The 21,045-nt window shown below is 40.4% G+C and overlaps 1 non-coding gene across 1 annotated transcript; it reads left to right on the forward strand.

Moving 5' to 3' along the window:
• Nucleotides 1–210: 210 nt before the first annotated feature.
• On the forward strand, nucleotides 211–281 carry trnag-ccc (transfer RNA glycine (anticodon CCC)). The gene has a single exon. It is a non-coding gene; the product is annotated as a tRNA-Gly (tRNA).
• The last annotated feature ends 20,764 nt before the right edge of the window (nucleotides 282–21,045 follow it).

Consider the following 21,045-nt stretch of genomic DNA (forward strand, 5'->3'; position numbering starts at 1 on the left):
CTTTCCACATGGGATCCATGTCTTTTTCGAGTTCTTTATTTTTTCTCTCTAATCCTCTCTTCCTGACCCTATTTGCCTCCCCCACCCCCCGCCCCCCTTCTCCTCCATTCCTTTTCCATGTTAATGTCCTCCTTTTCTCCCTCGTCTTTGTCTCCACCGCCAGTTTCTCACCTCTCAGCTTAATCTCCATCATCGCATTGTCATTCTCAAGCACTGCTGGTGTAGTGGTATCATACAAGATTCCCATTCTTGTGACCCGGGTTCGATTCCCGGGCAGTGCACACATCTTTTTGTTTACTTCTCTGTTTGCCTTAGATTTAAAAATGTGTTTTCTATGTTTGTTGTGTTTTCTATGTGTTTGTCCACCATCATTTTACAGAAGTTGCTAGTGTCTGTGGTCCAGAAATACATCAACAAGTGTTAGATGTAATGCAACTTGAATTTTTAACATTCATGACGACCACATAGTGTATCCTACATTTGTTGCCAGCGCCTCAATGAGATGATTTTAGTGGTTTTGAGCAAAATCTCTTATTGGATGGACTGCTGTGGAATTTGGTCCAAACATTTATTTTCCACACAAGATTAACTGAATCATGTCAAAATTTTAAATTATCAGCAACTGACATTTCCATCAGCCTCAGCTGTGCTTACTTGGTGAAAATGTTGAACATTATTGTCTTTAGGAGTATGTTGGCAGGCTGATTTTAGCATTTAGTGCAAAGCACCACTGTGCCTAAAGGTCCAATTCTGGTAGATCAGAACCGTTTCTAACAAAAATTAATAAAGTTTCAATGCATTATCTTTTTTCAGTTTTTGGAACTTTTCTCGAATCTTTGATTTTTGGTGAAATATTGGATCATTTGAACATAATATACATAAACATCATGAGCCTGATGTAGTATGCAGTATTACAGTAAAAGTACTGCAGTATTATGAGTGATGTAGTATGCAGTATTACAGTAAAAGTACTGCAGTATTATGAGTGATGTAGTATTCAGTATTACAGTAAAAGTACTGCAGTATTATGAGTGATGTAGTATGCAGTATTACAGTAGAAGTACTGCAGTATTATGAGCGATGTAGCTAGTTTAGTCCAGTGGTTCCCAACCTAGGGGTGGGGCCCCTCCAAAGGGTCAGCAGATAAATGCGAGGGGAGGTGAGATGATTATTTGGAGAGGAAAGAAGAAAAAACTAAGTTCTGATACACAAATGTGTTTTCAGTTTTTGGACTTTTTCTCTAATCTTTGATTTTTGGGAAAAGAGGGAAAAATCACTATTTGGTAGAGCTGTTAACAACTCATAGACATCTGAAATGTGAGCCCGACTACACACTGCTTTTTGTAAGACACCAAAATACAAACTGCTGCTCTCCTGGAAGACAGTCAAAGCGTTGCACTCAGTAGCCTTTTTTATACAGAGATCTTGCAATATTGCTGTAATGAAGCCCCATCATTATGCTTTTTTCTTTTTTAAACTGAACCAAAAAAAGCTTACATAATGCCACCACTGTGTGTGATTTTAAATAGCATGCCGGCGTTCCATAATCAGAGGCGTGGCGTGTAACGCAACAGAGTTGGCGCCTGGTGTTCGTAGTGCCCTCTTGCAGGCTGTCTGTTTTACACAGGCGTCAATCCGGCAATGTGATTAACACCGCTACCGGCTTAATGTCGGAACAACAATGCCCCCCACCATTCCACGTACGTACCTTTTATACAGAACGGTGAGGTGCAATAATTCACACCTTAAACAGTATAAGAAGCTAGTTGTTCTCACTAAAAAGGCCAGAGAGACAAGTTAAAACCCTGGCTCCTTTGTCAATTATGCACAGCAGGCCAATCAGTGTGAAGAGGGTGTGCATGTCAGTTCATCTGTGTTGGAAAGTTACAGAAATGGCCCTGCACAACCCCCCCCTTAATCTGTCATCAGAGAGGTGTGAAGGGTGGAGGTTTCCCAAGCTATTTGACCAACCAACATGAACGTCTCAATGTGTATACCGGCCCCTTAAGGGCTGGGTTAGGCTAGAAAAGGACTAGTTTGTACAAGATGTTGTACAGAAGGAAAATGTTTGTTTATAGCTTTTTGTGAAAGGGCCACACTCAAAGGCGGGGTGAAAAGCCAGCCATTATAAAGCAGAGAGAGACGTGATAATGATTTAAATATGGGGATATATTGTGAGACGCACTTATCTGGAAGGCATTCATTTCACTTGATTGTAAACACAATAAAAATGTTGTGTAAAGAATGATGGGAAAAAAAGCTCAAACTATGAACCTTTCTGACCTCTGCATAGCTGGACAGATGTTTCAGAAAGCAGGTGTGAATGATGGATTGCTGATTTTGGAACGTAACAGAAATAGTCATACACAGCCCACCCAATTTCAACATCGGAGAGGTGTGGGAGGAGAGGGTTCTGAAGCCATTCGACCATATGACATGCAATTATTATGGAGTATACTGGCAGCTTAAGTACAGCCTCTCAGAGCCACCAGCATTGTAGACTCTTAGTGTTGTTAAATTAATCATCTAGGAAGCTTATTCTTCTGCTGCATGTATTTAGAGTAAAGTCTCTCCAGAATAAAAGGATCAACCCAATGTGAAAAGCAGAGAAAATGTGTCTAACTTATCCTCACTCCACTCCTTCTACTAGATGCAACGCCTTCGTTTTTCCACCACTTTCATGCCGAAATCCGAACTGTAATGTCTGCTCTCTTCCAGGCCATTTTTATTAACCAGTCTTTACTTCTCACATGAGAATTCTTGCATGAACAACCACGAGAATTCATCTTTTTCTGCTGCTTTTTGATCCCGCAACCACAGGCAGGGGTATGTGGGAAAAACCACCCTAATGGGGTACATACTTGTCCCTCCACCACTAAATTACGAATAAAAACCACATGCATTTACATCGCCGATGAGCCAAATCTGAACAGCTACTTTTTTGTTTTTACAGTCATGAGCGATGTCTTGAATTTTACTTTGTTTTCGTTTTTTCTAGGCTAGGTTAGACTTTAAAGTGGCAAAGCTGCTAACTTAAAGCAAAGAGTTATGACAGCCGGCTGCTGTACCACGAGCAAGTTAGTAAGTGTATTAATAACTATATCAGTGTGTCACAGTGTCAGTCAGGCTGCGGGTAAAGGCAGGTCAAAGAATGCAAACATTATATGCATGTTGGACCAGAACCATGTTCATCAGCTGCACCCACAGCTGCTCCTCTTCTCTGATAGCCTCAGAAAAGCCAGTGCCTCTCTATAATTCATCTACACCCTTTTCTACACACACATACAGCACATACACGTATACACACCCATGCAGGGTTACAGGCACACATCCACAACTGTCAGCTCACACAAAACACACACACACGCTCACACACATGCACACACACAAAGGGCCAGGCTAATGACAAAACTGCTTACAGAGTTTCTGTTTACATATTTCATGACTTAGACATGCAGGTCGGAGTTTTAATGGAGAAATGCAGTTGAATTATGGGCCCTAGGGTGCCAGGTTTTACCAGTCACATGCATACATGAGCTTACAAAGATGCTACTGTGGCACACTTGCTCGACACACATTCACACTAACACCAATACTAACCCTCTTTCTTTTTTGAAATCTTTATCTCTCTCTCTCTCACACACACACACACACACACACACATACACAGAGCTGCAGTCTGTGTTCTCTATTTGACAGTAAGATGTTGAAAAGGCCCGTGGGATCTCACATCGTCAAATGTAAAAGCTTCCTGGGTCTGGCACTCAACTAGGCTATTATCCTCACATGCAAGTCTCACACCATTAACCACACACAAACACACACACACACACACACACACATACATACCCCCCCACTCCACTCCCTCTCCTGACCACCAGCATTAGGACAGAAAGAGAAAGACGGAGGGGAACTTTAATGGTGTGACACCTCTTACAGACGGGACAATGTCAATCAGATAGAAATGGATGGAGATTGGGGGAGGGGGCGGGGTGGTACTATCATCATTATCTTCCACACAGAAGGTAGTGGTGCATTTAAATGGTCATGCACAAGGCCACAGAGGTTAAAACAAGCCTTTATCTGAAACAGATAGGGGTTGTCTGAATTTTGTTGATGAGGGCAGAGGAACACTCTGTCCTCTTTTCTTGCCGTATGACTCGTGATTTCACCCTCATCTTACCTTCAACTCTGCCTCAGTTTAACACGACTCCAGAAACAAACGATACAAACGTGCCTCTTGAATAAATGAGTGGCAAAAAGCACAAAAGCAACATTTACCAGTGTCCTCCCTCCCCTCCCTCCTATACCCAAATAAATCCAACCAGAAGCATTCACTCAGGCCTGGGCGATTACACCTTAATAATGCACTATTTTAACCCCCCCCCCCCCCCCCCCCCCCCCCACCCGTACACACACTCACTCTCTCACACACACAAACTTTCTTTCCTGTCTTGCAAAATTCCTTGGCTCATTCTGGCGACCTAGTTTACAGCCCTCGCCTCTGAGCCACAGAGAGTTGGTTCCTTTTGAAGATGCATTGAGCAGCACAGCATGACAAGCCCATTATAGAGCCGGAGGAGGAGAAATCGCTAAATTACCAACTGGCAATTCTTGAGGGAAAAAGCAATGTGCACTATTCACTTAACAATATCAGTTCTTTTTATATGACTCAATAATAAATACACTCAACTGTTACGTAGTACACCACGATGTATGAGTAAGACTCATATTGATGTATTTTCTTTAATGAGTAATCTAGCTCTTCTACTGCTACAGCTAGCTATCGTCGTACACACTGTCTTGCCTCACCACAATGTTTTCTAGTAGCACAAATTGGAATTAGATGTATAAATCTGAGATAATGAATAGATGAGCCACAGAGAAAACCCAGAGACTACCGCGCATTAAGTAATGGTGACGTGTCAGTGTCAACACGTACACAAAATGATTCTCATTATTCAGAGGCTTGATTCAGTACTTTGAATGTTGACAGTAAATACAGCTTCAAGTCTTCTTAGGTTAAGGTCTGGACACACAAGAAAGACCGCAGCAACATTTATCCACGTGCCTTTGTGAAATAAGACACCCAGTAGCTAAAAGGCATGCTAATGTAGCCGGAGAGCTAACCCCTAACACACGAGCTAGCCAGGAACTTGCTAGCGCTAGTCAATCACAGTAGCTTTCTTCTGTTTTCTCTGCATCATGCCCATGCATTTTACTTTAAGCTAATTAAAATAAGTCCATACAGTTTATTTAAAAGTACTTGTACCATTGACTCCTGGTCAAAAGTAATGGTTTATACTTTTTTATATTCAGGTGGATGTTACAACACAGCTAGTAAGATCCAATACCATTCTCCATTTTGTAATGTCTGTATTTCTGTTCCATCAATACCACCAATTTAAATAGATGCCCCCAAAAGGTAGTCAGTGCCATTGCGGCAAATTCATCAGAAAGACTTAATTTAATTTGTGGTTTCACCATCACAAACACTGGGCAAGCAGGTTTGGCAACCAATCCTATTCTTCCTTGGCACATCCTCTCAATCCCACTCCAACTGGATGACGAGCATCTGTGAAACATCTTTAGGTCTCTCCACAAATGTTCTGTAGGATTCAAGTCCAGGCTTTGACCAGGCCGTTCAAGGATATTCTTACATTTACCCCCAAATCATTTCGAGTGCTGTCTCGGCTGCTGTTTGTGATTGTTGTAGTGCTCAAAGGTGTACCTGCACTCCAGTTTGAGCTTGTATTCACTCTAAAGCAGGTTCTCTTTCACGACCTTTCAGTATTTCAGCACATTCACCCTTCCCACCACCATGCTTCACTGTAGGGATGGTATTAGTCTGGTGATGAGCTGTACCTGGTTTTCACCAGGTATTAGCTCTTGGAGTGCAGGTCAAACAGTTAAATATTTATCTTGTTAGACTGGAAGATCCTATTTGTCATGCTCTCTGAGTCTTTTTAGTGCCTTTTGACAAACTCCAGGCATGCTGTCATATGGCTTTTACTCAGTGGTAGCTTCCTCTACCGTAAAGGTCTGACTGACAGAGTGCTTCTAAGATGGTTGTACTTCTGGCAGATTCTTCCATTTTCGCCAGAGAACTGACTGAAGGTCTGTCACAGAGAGAGAGAGAGAGAGAGAGAGACTCACAGTAGACATTCGGTTCTTGGTCTCTAAGGCCGGGTCCTAAAAAAGTAGGTATAATTTCATTTATTTGAAGCCTATTGACCATATTTTCCATAAACAAAATATTGGTAGACAAAAGTTGGTAGACTGAGAGACAACAGGTATCAACAGAAATAAATTGATACCAAGTAGTAACACAACGTCTCCCTTCAAACGATACCTGCAATCGACACTTTTTTCACCCAGAGCTAGAACATATGACTATTTGTATGGACTTGCTCACAGCCAATCAACGCAAGCAAAGCGATTTAATGCGACATGTGATTGGCCCACTGCCAGAGCAGCTACAAGCCACCTGTGGTGGTGAAGTCACAGTGAATTTGAGTTAGTGTGCTTAGCAGTTCAGCAGCCAAGATGCCACCTAAACGCTCTAAAGTGTGGCTACTTTACACGCCTGTTATGCCAGATAAAAGCAAAAGCACAAAATGTGTAATGAGTATTGAATGAAGTACTCAATTGGTATCATTATCACTTTGAAGGTACTTGGATTGGTACTAGTATTGTAATTCTTTAAACTATACTCAGCACTATTGGACACCTTTCTGACTAAGGCCAGTCTAACTTGGTTACAGAGATTTCTCTAAGAAGAGTATTTGGTTTTAAATTTCTTCCATTTTACTGTGATGAGGCCAACTCTGCTCCTGGGAATTCATTCCCAAAAAAGTAAATTCCAGTCCATTTAAGGACAAATGTGCAAAAAGTTAAGGAATCTAAATACTTTTACTGGAAGTCAGAGTACAATACAGGATTTGAGGATAAATGTCTCTGTGGTTTGTTGTAATGGTTTTGTACAGTTTATGTCCTGTTGCAGAGACGGAACCTGCAGGGCCCATTATCCAACATCAAGAACAAGACAGCGACCTTTGACCTGATAAACTGATGATGGCTTTGTAAAAAAAAAAAAACATAAGTGTGCATGCAAACACACTTGAGCACACACATCCGCATGAGTGTGCCAACGCATTCGCAGAAGCAATCAGGCAGACATGCAGTACAGTGGATGCAACCATGCTGCACTGATAAATCTGCAAACACACACACACACATACAAACATACACACATAAACACAAAAATCCCTTGTACAACAATAGTGAAATATTAATCCAGGCTCACAACCGGACTCGTCTTCAGCTGGAGCAGTGTTGAGATGGGTCGACGAGATCGGGCACAACACCCGACGGTAACCTACATATCAGGAGGTTTCACACTGGATCAACGGGTTATTTCACATAAAGAATCGCTCACTTATTTAACAGTCTTGCAGTGCACAATTATAATTCTGTAACAAGCTTCTGGCTGTGTTTATGCCGTGCAGCCAGGCTTCGAAGATGAAAAGGAGGCTGTGTGTTAAAATAGAATAAAAATCTGTGTGACAAACTGCCACGACAGCCCTCTGAATCCGTTCAAGGATCCCGAAAAATCATCATTTGACAAAGCAGATTCCTGAAGGAAACTGGAAGCGCACCAGTCTGTGCCACAGCGGCGCTATCTCTCCGCGCACAGATTGAATGTGACACGTTTGCACAGTGTGTATGTGGATGTGGCTCAAGCGGTATTAAATTCATGAGGGTGTCTTTCATTCTCTGTGTTGGACATCACTTTTACGCCTTCAGAAGCTCAGTAATCATCAGTTCATCACTATACTATGGCATATAAGGGTATATGGTTTGGTATGAGGCCTGCATGTACTTGCATTCAAGATGACAGCATACAAGAGAAAAGGACATTCTGTGTGACATCTGTGTGCACATTAGACTAAAACAAAAGAGTAACGTGCAGCCTCATTGTGCAGCCGAGTATAAGCTTCACAGCCTTATGGAGGCAGTTTTAGCTGCAGTCAAAAGTGGGCTACATCGTGCATTTGTAATTAGAGCAGGATTTTTTTACTCTGAAAAGCTCTCCAGCTCAGAGGATGAAAGAAGAGCTGAAAGAGAAAGGGAAAAAAAAATAAAGGGCTGTCATTGTGAAAAATGTTTTTTTGTTGCAGTTGTGTGAGTGTATTATTTACATGGTTTGAACACCACGAGTGTGTTTTTGTCTCTGCGGATATCTGTTTGTGTCTTTGTCTTTGTTGCGGACTCAGAGGCGGTTTTAACATGGAGGTTTTGGAGAGATTGTAGGGCTTAATTCATTACAAATTCTGGTCAATTTGTGAAATCGAGGTTCCCTCCCTGGGGGCTTTTCATTCACTTTACTGTCTCAGCAGGGAAGCGGCGCCTGAATCAAGTTGAATTCATCCTGAATTGTGAAAGCATCAGGCCTCTCTCTCTTTCTCTCTCTCTCTCTCCTCAGGGAAACAAGACCACACTTAAAAAATACAGATGAAGCCGTCAAGTGAGCTGCTGTTTTGTTCCCTAAAAGGCTTTAAAGGTTTAAATTGGAAGCACATGTTTTAAATCAAGCTGTCATATTTTAAAGCAGATAAAAACACACACAGATGCTGTATACTGTGTCATGCATGTTTTTACAGTGTGGGTTTTCTTGTCAGCTCCATCGTAACTGGCATAAACACATTGTAGTTGGCTGGTCGCTGGTCTATTAGATACTTTCCCACAGTTCAGTTCGAGTGACAGCTGTTCTTGTCGGATTTACTGTATCGCTGAGTACCAGCTGTGGTCCAACGGTCCACTCTGAGCGACAACTGGCGCTCACACACACACACACACACACACATACACACACACATTCACATTCTCTATGCACATGAGGCCCCATGACCAATTGGCATAATAACCCTATTGGCACATGAGGACGCGATTGAAACACGTGTTGAAAACATCTCATTACATTTCAGTGAGACTAGGATGATGTAACAGTCCTATGCGTTTATGTTCTCACCATCAATTTTAATTGTTTTTTAATTCATTTAATCGTCGGTTTGGCACAGTAATGGTTCTGAATACTACAATACCCATGAGCCTCCTTGGCCACCATTACTGTGGAGAAGAAGCCAGGCAGATTTTAAGAACAAAACATGGCACAATAGTTACTGAATTACTGAAAAATGAACCCAGAATCTGAAAGAGAATCGATTTAAAGGAGCAGTGTGTAGAATTTAGTGGTATGTATCGAAATAAAAGGAAAACGGAATATAATACTCATAAGTATGTTTTAATTAGTGTTTAATCACCTGAAAATAAGAATTGCTATGTTTTTGTAACCTTAGAATGAGTCCTTTATATCTACGTAGGAAGTGGGTCTTCTTTCATGGAGGCTGCCACTTTGCACCGCCATCTTTCTACAGTAACCCAAAAGGGACAAACCAAACACGGGTAGAGAGTGCCTTTCACAGTTTTTCGTGATTTTCGCAGCCACTGTAGGTTCTTCTACATCAGGCATGTCCAAACTATTGCATTAAGGGCTGTGTAGCTGCAGGTTTTTGTTTCAACCAATCAAGAGAACAGGATTTGAACAATCAACTGTCTGAAGACTGGTCCTTTAAGCAGCAGATTAGTGTCATCAGACAGTGTCATCTATAGCTTCCACCTGCCAATAGCAGTGCAGATAACATAATTTTCTGCAGAATAGAAGAAGAAGAAAATTGGCTATTTATTGCTAAAAATGTACCTTGACTTTTTATGTAAGAACTAGGAGGATTTCATGCCCATCTGAACATTGAAAATATGCGAGTCACGTAACATTTTATGTGGGAAAAATCAAATGAAGGATGGTACATTTACATGCCTGAAATAGCTTATCCAACTTCACAAATCTGTACTTGGAAAGATCATTCAGATTTGTTAAGGCCCTCACACTAACTGACCTTCCCCAAATATTTAAATGGACTTTTACGCTGCTTCTGCCGATCAACTAGACAAGCATTCAGAACTAATCCTGTACATACCACAATATGCAATTAATCTCCACATCCCTTGAAAAGATAGTATTTTGTATGAGGAGGTTTTAGAACTACGAGCCTCCAAAAATTGAGTTTCTCTTTCACTTCAGGAGATAGTTTGATGACACATTTTTTAGGCTGATAATCTCATTTTGGAAAGAGAATCTCATCAAACATATCTGCAGCTCAGTGACTTTTTTTGCTCTTTGAACCCACCATGCACTCAGAAATCTCTCACAGCGCTGTGATGCACGTCTGTTTTCAATGCCGTAACTATGTAACAGAGTGCAAGGACTCCTGCTATCTAATCAGACACACACTCACTAATCTATGGAAAAAGCTTGTGCTCACAAGGTGCTCATGCAGAAATAGGTTGGAGGTGATCAGATACACACACGGGAGAAAATCTAAAACAAACTGCAAAAGCTGGAGGTGAATTCAGGAGATGAGAGGAGGAAGATAATTCTGAATGAGGCTGATGTGACAGGAGAGGACAGGTAGAGAGAGGAATGTGTTGGCTCTGTCGATATGAACCATGCACCTGTTTTTATTTCAATTTTCAATTTTCACATTAAAAAACGCAGTGAAAATGCAGATAATTCAAAACATTGAAAAAGGTTTTTTACACTGTTTAGTTGAGTTTAATTAGTTTAGTTTATTAGGATCCCCATTAGCTGCAGTGATGCTGTAGCTATTCTTCCTTGGGTCCGACTGTCTGCATAAAATGAATGAATGAATGAATTAATACATATGCATAAATGTGAATATATGAATGTTCTTTCACTGTCTTGGCTGAGGTGGAAAAGCATTACATCATGACGTACATGTGACTTAAACATCCATTGAAAAGACAGCATCAGATAAAACATCAGATCTGAGTGTAGTGATGATGACACTGTAATATTCCTTAAATGAATACAAACATAAATGCAAAACATTTCCATCAAGGTTCCACATTGCCTTCAACATTTGAGTTTTGACTTGCCTCATCTTATTGTGCCTTTTTCTGCTTTATCAGTGACTGGAAAATGTGCTCCATCCCGACATCTCCAGTATGGAAACATGCAAATCAACAATGCATTCAGTTTGTGTGTATTGATTTGTTTTGTGTTTGTTTTGGACATTGCGACTGAGTGTTTTTTACTGGGAGAAAATGAAGAGATATTTTAGTTCTGATTAAGCCAAGTCCAATGTGAAAACCTGCCAAAAGACAATGCCAAATGAGAGCTTTCAGTCAACACTGAGCCAGTGTTGCGGTGCTTTTACGCGGGAGAACTAGAAGGCTGGTTAGTGGGTCATAGGTTTTACAGGTCATATGTTCTGCTGTAATGACCCCCACTGCCAGTGGCATCAGATCCATCGATGTGTCACGCCTGTAAAGACGCAGACGGCTGGAGGCCACAGGACACAGAGGGACACAGGATGTAAACATGGCAACTGTGGTTCTACACAGCCCCTTTCACCCTTTAACTACAAATCAATTTACACCACAACTGACCATCTGTCCTTAAACTTGCTTGAGCTGTGTATTCAACTTACTTCACAACAATGTAACTTTTTTTTTTGGAGGGGGGGCTTTTTTTTCTTCCTTTATTTAGATAGTATCTAAATAATAGGCAATAGGAAACAGGGAGAGAGAGAGAGGGAAAGACCTGCAGCATATGTCCCTGACCGGATTTGAACTAGGGACGCTGTGATTACATGGCATGCTCTCTAACCACTGGACCACCAGGGCGCTCCACAATAATGTAACTTTGACAAAAATGTATTACTTTGTTTCACTGTGAGGTAGTAGAGAATTATTGTAAACTAATGGCCATGTAGACCTGAAGGAAAATAAAACTGTATAGCCTGTAGATAGAAATGATTACCAATAAATATTAAAGGAATAGTTTGAATAGGAATAGGAGTTGTTTTGGGAAATACACGTATTGCTTTTCTTACCTACAGTGAGATGAGATGATTGATACCACTCTCATGTCCATACACTAATACTACATCGAGGAGGCAATTAGCTTAGCTTAGCTTAGCTTAAAGACTAGAAGTTGGGGTAAACAGCTAGCCTGGTTTACTCCTTAGTTTTTAAATATGCCTTTTTTTCACTTGAAGGTTCTTTGGCTCATTTTGTATCACTCCAAGGTTCATTTTTGGATATGTTGTATACATATTATGTTGCCTCTAAAATTCACTCTGAGTTCAGGCTGAACACACTTGCTGTGTCTCAAATCACAACTTACTTCTGTTAGTACACTTCTGTACACTTCTTCTACTTACTTGTGCAGTGTGCAAATTTTGACAGGTAAGTGTTGTCTCAAATCAAACATGGCCGTTGCGAACTTATCAGAAATGACAATTAGCTAATTAGAAAGCTAGCATTTGCATTTGCGTTATCGTTTGCAGTACCAAATAATTACAGATGGTAAATTAACCCAATAAACCTACTGATAGCCTATATGTGACAACAGTATAGTGTTGCTTAGTGCAAAAAACACATGTATAATGCATTTGTGTAATGTGGCGATGTTCACTGTAGTTACAACATCCTCGGCTGCCATTTCCAGTTCGAAAAATGGCCCTTCCCCTCCTGCTACATAGCCAAAATGATGACCGTTGAGGGGAAGAAGCATCCATTGTTACACACCCAACTTTTTGACCATCGTGAGTGCACCATCCAGGTACAGTGAACTGCATTTTTTCCATACATCTCAGTGTGAACGAAAATATTAAGTGTAAGTACAGAATTACACGATTTGAGATACAGCAACTGTCACAGTACAGGTAGTACTGCAAAATGATTTGTTGTTTCATCTAGAGGTATTGATTAACACTAAGCCTTGCAGCTATATCAGTTACAAACAGGCCACAATGTATATTGAACTGTTTGCCTACCAACAAACAAGAAAGGGTACAAGCCTACATGGACTCTGGAGAATTCGGCATGCTTCCCACAATGCTGACTCACTTGACTTCATGGTAGAAACCACAAAAACTGTAAACTCAGCCCAGTGCTGGTTTCACATCTGGGTTAACATATTAACACACACAGAAACAAAACCAGAATTATTGAGAATTATTGAGGCTCATATTAGATATTAGATCTTGACAGCAAACAATCAATAGGACAAATGATGATGACCTCTGACAAATGACAACATTATGTTAAAGAGAAGACTCAATTTAAAAGAACCACTGATGTGAAATTCACATTTTCATAAGTGGGAGGTTTCTGATAGCTAGAAGTTCATTAGATGTGGCATCAAGGATATGTGTGTACTCAACCTTCCACACTAAAATACAACCTCAGAAGTTCAATTTGAATCTTTTTATGTTGACAAATCAGAGATTATAAATTGGATTCACACATTGATGTTTACTGTCATTCAACCACTTTTTAACATACTCATTATGCCTTATTAATTAGTATCTATCAGTATATTATCAACTTTAACATCAAACATAACCCCAAGAAACATTTTAATCTGAGTTCTGTTCAATGACCAGATCTGTTATGAGGTGGCTGGTCACCTGGAAGTTGGAAATAACAGGAGGGTGGGGAAACTTCCTATGTAGTGGTTACGATGCTGGTCGGTCAGAAAAGGGGATTTTTCATTCAGTCAGAGGTTAGGTAAACACTAAGCTCTGGAACGCAACTCTCTTTTCTCTGCACACGTTTGCCAGTCACATTTTATTTGTTTTTGGCAGCCTTGATAGGCGGGTAAACTCCATGTTTCCGCTGATTGCTGCTGTGGAGCTGCTGGCTAGAGATTTTGTTTTGGCTGCAAATGGACGGTGTGAATTCCCTTCCAAATACTGAAAACAAAAAATCCTTCACGCTGCTTATAAGCTTTGAGATGACGTCTTTTGGAATAAAAAATGTCCTTGCTTCTGTTCTGTGTTTTTCCCCTTGTTGACTGCCCTGTCCTGTCAAAGGAGCTCAGTTATTTTGGCTCATTATCCCACCTCCGCTGCACTCTCACAGGCACCGGCTACTGAATAAATTTACATGAGAGCACAGGATTGTGAAGGAGCCAAAACATGGTCTCCAGGGCATGTTAGAGTGGTGTTTGCACGTGGGATTGTTGATGTGTTGAAGTCCAACAGATCTGTTCCCAGATTACTTGGCTTATTCTGAGGTCTTAAAGCTTACAGGTCAGTCCACCTCCGGTTGGAAAATCCCCACGACAAGTCCAGGAGTCATTACTGAGTCATAAAATGTCTGGAAAAATTAAATTTACAGAGAAAGTGTCATAAAACAGACAGAAAAATACTACATGTTTAATTTTTAAAACAAGATACAAACACAGTGCATTTACATGAGCACTTTGATGGAATTATCGAAAATAATAGTAATTTGGTCACAGCACTCAAGTTAAGTGACATGACATGACCAACAGTCCTCTATTTTGATGAATTGACAGACTAAGAGGAGAAACCTGATATTTTTCCAACCTTACTCTCATAACGAGTCCATTCGCTAATGCCAATTTTGCTACTCATCACCTTTGTTGTAAAGATTTTTTAAAAACCAGACACCTGCTAAACAACACATTGAGGACAGTAGCACAATCTTCCTCAACCTTTACAAATACACTGCACAGAAATGATTTCAAACTTGTCTCTGAGTCCAACTGAAAATAGCTGTATTGCTGTATATTATGTTAGCTTTCCGCTAACCGCATATAGATCTACTTCCAGAGCAGCAGGCTAGCTGCATCCTAATCGCATACTTTTGTATTTACACTTAGTATTTTGAGTGCATTCACACCGAGAGACGGTGCACTCAAAACAATCAAAAAGTTGAGTGTGTAACTAGAGACACTTCTTATCCTCAATGGTTGCCATTTTGGCTATGTACTGTAGCAGAAAGGGGCGGGACAACTTTTCAAACAGGAAATGGCGGCAGAGGACGTTGTAACTACGATGAACATCACCACATTATACAATTTTAAGTTAAACATGTGCTTTTTGCACTAATCACCAATATGCTGTTGTTAGATATAAGCCGTCAGTAGGTTTCTTGGGTTAATTTAGCAGTCTGTAATGATTTGGTACTGTGAACTATAACGTGAATGCTATTGCTAGCTTGCGAACGATAGCTTAGTAATGCTAGCTTGCTAATGCGCTAATTGTCATGTCCAGTAAGTGCGCAACAGCAATGTTTGATTTGAGACAACACTAACCTGTCAAAATTGGCTGACTACACAAATAAGTACATAATGTACAAAGTGTACTACATAGAAGTATGTGATTTGAGACACAGCGCGGTTAGTTTACACGTTGATTTAGCATGTGCTAGAGACGTAGCAGTCATTCCACTTTGGAATTATTCAAGCTTAAGTACACCCTCAAGGAGCTAATGAATGAAGAAAGATGAAGAATGGAGGCAAATACTGAAAAACAGCAAGAGGACCATCATAACATAATATTATCGTGGTTACACACAATTTCTGTGATGCTAAGTATCTCCTAGGCTTTCACACACCACTTTATAAGCAAGATAAATTATTAACAAAGTCTATTTGTGCTCATTCTTCTTAAAGAGTCTTAATGTGCTCCTGTGTGCAACTCTATGCTTTCCTGTGTGTTTCCTGTGTGTGTGTGTTCAGAAATGTTACTCTTCGCTTTGGTCTGATAAGTACATTAGTGTTGCGAAACAGCCACAGCCTCTCGCATGAAAACTCAACCTACACACACACACACACACACACACACACACACACACATATACCCCCACACACACACACACACACACATCTCAGTGTAACACTCTTAATCACAATGCACTCTCATGCTTTCCTGTTCATCATCCCACATCTCCTCATCTGGGGAAACACAGGACTTCTCATCTGTCAGCGGGTAGACAATGTACCAAACATCAGGAATGCCACCTTGTAAAATGCAGTTATTTCTGTCATCTGCTCTTTAATAAGTTTAATATTCAGACTGAAGCTAATAATGTTTTTTTTGTTCCAATGACAGTTTTCAGTCCACTTTTATAAAAGGTATATGATAAACACGAATGTTCTCTATTTTAAAGGTGATCTAAATGCTTACGTAACATGCTAACATGCTGATAATGTTAAAATGCTGATGCTATAATGTTTACTGTGTGTATTATCTCAGTTTACAATGTTAGCATACATGCTAATTATCACAAAGTACAGATGAGACTGATTGGAATTTTGTTTGTTTTGCAGGGCGTCCAGTCGACCATCCAGGGGTAATAAAAAGGACCCTCCACATCTTTTGCTCTGACCTTTGCTCTCATCTTTATCATTGTTTATCCTTGTCATTATTGATTTTTACCAACAACTAGTAGCAAACAAGCTAACAACAACCAAAGAGACGAATGACGAACCATTCTCGTGACGTAACCATCTAACTTGGTCAAAGATGGCTGAGCCCTAGTGGTGAAAAAGTGAAATACAATGTAGTTTCCCAGCAAAATTAATTGAATTTCAGGTTTGATTGCAGAATCCTGTCTAACCACAGGTACAAAGATAGGAAACAATTCAGTGCTTCATCTCCAAAAGGTTTCTTGCTATAAGTTGTGTCATAATGTTGACTGAAATGTTGCTTCACAGGAACAAACACTACTCCTGATTGGTTCTCATAGAAAAGCTTAGGGAAGCAGATGTATGCCGCTCTTTATTGAAGGTGGGCAATTTAACTAAGAGGAATATTTGCCAAATGAACCAGTTCATCAAGTTTGAAAAAACTTCTGATCAAGCATAAAGTCACCTCTATGTCACTTGTCCAAGTAGATTTTTAATGTGTCTTCTTTGTCTTATTCTGGTGCGCCCCAACCGGTCAGTGCAAATGATCGCCCACCTAGAGCCCAGTTCTGCTTGAGGTTTCGTCCCATTAAAGGGGAGTTTTCCTTGGCGCTGTTGCCAAGTGCTTGCTCATGTGGGAATGTTGGATCTCTGTAAATTAAAGTAAAGAGTACGATCTAGACCTGCTCTATGTTGACTTTTGTTGGGATTTGGCACTATATCAAGTTTAAGGCACTATATCAAGTTCAAGTTCAACTTTGTTTATTGTCATTCCACCCATATATATATATATATAAACAATACATAGAGAGGAACGAAATTGCATTACTCGGGATCCTTGTGCCAAAGTTCAATAAAAAAAAAAAATGACATACACATACACGCTTAATTTAAACAAATCCTAAAAGCAGCAGTGATTCATTCATATTCATAATTCTTATGGCCTGTGGGAAGAAACGGTTGCAAATTCTTGCTGTCTTTACTTTAATGGAGCGATGTCTCTTGCAGGATTGATTGATTGCACCAAGTCATAATGGACTCACTACAGCTGCCTGAGGCCAGAGGGTAGAAAATGCCCATTGGTACTTGATGGTTGATGAGCGTTGCAGTTGTAGCGGTTGTTTTCCCCCAATTATCACAAGGGGCAACAATGAACCCATTCAACACCTGAATACAAGCTTGGGATAAATTACATAAAGGTGAGATTAATGCTTTATCAGAGGTGTTTTACTATATTTTTGGTTTTACGAGATAAAATACCAAAAATGTAGCATATGGGGAGGAGGTTGGGCAAACTGTGTTGGCAGCAGAGTAATGGTGCATAAACAATGGATGGATGTCATGTTGATGGATCTCATTCATTTTCTAAAGACAGCAGGAGATCTGACTGCATGCTGCATGATTTATACGGCATGGCAACTTGACAGACCAAAAACTGTATCTCAATTTGTGCAATCACAACTCAACATCAACTTTAGGCAAATGAGGTCACATACGATACGACTGAAGCACTGCTCATCGCAGTACATCACCACCAGCTGGCCCACTGCGTCCAAATGCATTGTTGCTGGATTTGGTTGGTTTACTTCCTACCAAATAATAAGAAGGACAATTGTATGAATATGATTGGACGTTACATGTCAGCTGATAGCAACACAACTGGTGAATGAGTCAGCAATTGTGAAGTATGAATAAAACTAATCAATCACCTGCAAGAACACAACTAGCACTTCATTTTAATGAGTAAAGGTTGGAACTGGACTCATACGTCGCTGTTTGATTCAGAAACTACAAAACAAACAGTCGATTCGTTCAAGAAAAACAGGAACTAAATTACATTCAAACACTGGTTCCACCACAGTTTTGGCAGTTTGCTTCTTTTCCAACACACTGCTGTCTGTTTAACACGCTGGATGGTCTGAACTACAGCAGTAGCAAAGTGTTAGTATAAGCATAAGCATGCTTTAGAGAGAAGATGGAAAAATTGGAGTATTTGAGGATCATTTTCACTCCAACAGAAATACACTGGTTTGCTTTGAAAAGGACAAAATACTGTCTGGCTGCAGGCTGCAGAGTCGGGGGCAGAGGACTGAAGACAAAGACAACAAGCTCTTCAATTTCACTGAGCCACACACTGAAGCCCGAAATGTCTCACAACACCAAAGAGAAAAATCTTAACAGGAAAAACAAACCTATCATTATGTCAGTTTTAATTGCTGCAATGAGCTGATTTGGCGTTTAAATGGCTACCGCTGGGTTTTTTTTTTACACATGAGACTATGCAGCTATGTTCACTGTCACCAACCAAATGTAAAAGCTTGGAATAAGATTGAGGGTATTTGCCGTTTGATCCTGTCTGAGGCCGGCTGGATGAAAGATTAAAAGCTGCACCGGGTCCAAATGTATAGAGGACAGTGAACAAAGCAGAGTTTTTAGCTGTGTGTGTTTAGGCAGCAGGCAGCGTCCACAAGCTGATATGAATTCGATGAATAGATAGAGGAGAGAGGATGATAGAAAAGATGGAAGTGGAGAGATAAGGGAAGCGACACAGAGCTCTGCAACAACATGTTAAGCTAACACAGACAACCCAGTTTTGTTTTCCCACGGGATATACAGTGGATCCCAGTGACACACACACACACGCGCGGGCACACACACACACACACACACACACAAATATAGTCAAAAACAGAGATCCCATCTGCCCCAGCGCCTTAATCAGCTTATCACCGCATGCACTGAGGCTGTTCAGAAGGACTGTATCAAGCTTTGACATACATTAGTGGTACTACTGGGATCAAGGAATATATACACACATACACACACTCAAATGTCCAACACGCTGGAGCTGACAATACACTGCTAAATGCAAAAATCTGCACTTAAGTATGCATGTATGCAATTAAAACACACACACACACACACACACACACACACATTCATCCCAAAAAGATTGGGAGCATCCTCTACGTGTAAGCACTGTGAAAATCATTAAACACTCACACTCACACACACACACACACACGCTCAGAGAAGACTCACTGCTTAGAAAAACTAAAAAACAAGCAAGACACAAGACAGATACACAGAGCAGAACACGCACAGGCAAACAGAAACTCGGAGTGTGTGTGGATTCTGACAGGATGCCAAAACCCAGCTGATCTCTCAGTAAATATGGACATATGGTCAGCCTCTGTGGGGAAAGATAGAGAGAGACAGAGAGAGACAGAGAGACAGAGAGAGAGAGAGTATGAGGATGATACAGAGATGCTTCTTGGCATGTTTTGCTCATCTGTCCACGGGGAGACCACAGCAGGCGGAGACATCTTATCCTCCCGGGAGATGTGTTCCTTTCCCAAAAGCTGTAGCGTTTAGTCATTTTGACTCTTCTCATCACCCCCGGGGGAGCAGGGTCAGCGGTGTCCACTCTCGGTCTCTCGGTTATGTAACGATCAGACCGTTATGGGATGAAAACAGTGTACAGAGTATTGTTGTGCCAGACCGACTTGATAGTTATGTAAGTTTTAAGAGAGCGGGGTTTGAAGACGTGATGCAAAAAATGTGGATGTCATGTGGTGAGAAAATCAAAAAAATTGAGACAGCTCGGAGTAAAAGATGGTCGCTACTGACAATCTGTGATCTCTGTTTTTGTTTTTCTTGTTTTTATATCTGCAGCAAACACCACATTTTCTTTTCCATATTTCAGCACTATGAAGTCAAATGTTTCTCTGGTTAGACTCAACATACCAGGTTCAACTCTGTCCTTGTTGCATGTCATTCTTGTCTCTCTCTCTCTCTCTCTCTCTCTCTCTCTCTCTCTCTCTCTCTCTCTGTTTCCTGTCTATAACTACACTGTCAACTGTCCAATAAATGCAGAAAAAATCTAACAAAAACGTAGCATTTTCTCCATCAAGGACAGGGTTGTCAAACATATGGATAACTTTGCAAAGTATGATGCCAGCTTAGACTGTTAGGAGGCTACTTCATATAAAATGCTGTTCAGAGGTTTTTTTTTCACAATTCTCTGAAAAAACAATGAAAACATATTTTGGTCATATTTAAAACATTCATAGCTAATGTTAAAACTGCATCTCATTTTTCGTAAGATATCTCAGGCTGTTCATCTGTTTTGTAAATAGATGGTTTATGATAGGTAAGTTATAATATGTATTATTTATAGGTTATTATGCAATGGTTTTACTGGTCAGGTCCACTTAAGATCAAATTGGGCTGTATGTGATACATGAGCTAAAATGAGTTTCATACCTCTGATCAAGGACATATTGAAATGTCATTGATTGGTTTTTCTTAAGATTTATTTTTATGCCTTTATTCAGGCAGTCTGGCAGAGAGGCTGACAGGAAACAGGGAGAGAGAGGTGAATGACCTGCAGCATGGGTCCCTGGCCGGATTTGAACCAGGGACGCTGTGATTACAGTACATGGCATGTGCTCTAACCACTCGACCACCAGGACGCTCCAATGGCATTGATTTGTGACAATCTCTGTTTGGAACGCTATACGTAACCACTGCATACATTTTTTTTTTTTTTTTAAACTATGATGAAAATTATTTGTAGATGTTTTTCTCACCAAAAAAAGAGCGACTAAACCTTACAAAAGATATTGTAACCTTTGAAAAACGACCCACCACAAACTATTTTTATAGTTTTCATCAGCGATTAGGAGCGAAAAAAAATGACGTGTTAAGTTAAAACAGGCTCCTGCACTGAGTTGATT

Source organism: Scomber scombrus, chromosome 10 (assembly GCF_963691925.1).
Source record: "Scomber scombrus chromosome 10, fScoSco1.1, whole genome shotgun sequence".
Taxonomy (NCBI): domain Eukaryota; kingdom Metazoa; phylum Chordata; class Actinopteri; order Scombriformes; family Scombridae; genus Scomber; species Scomber scombrus.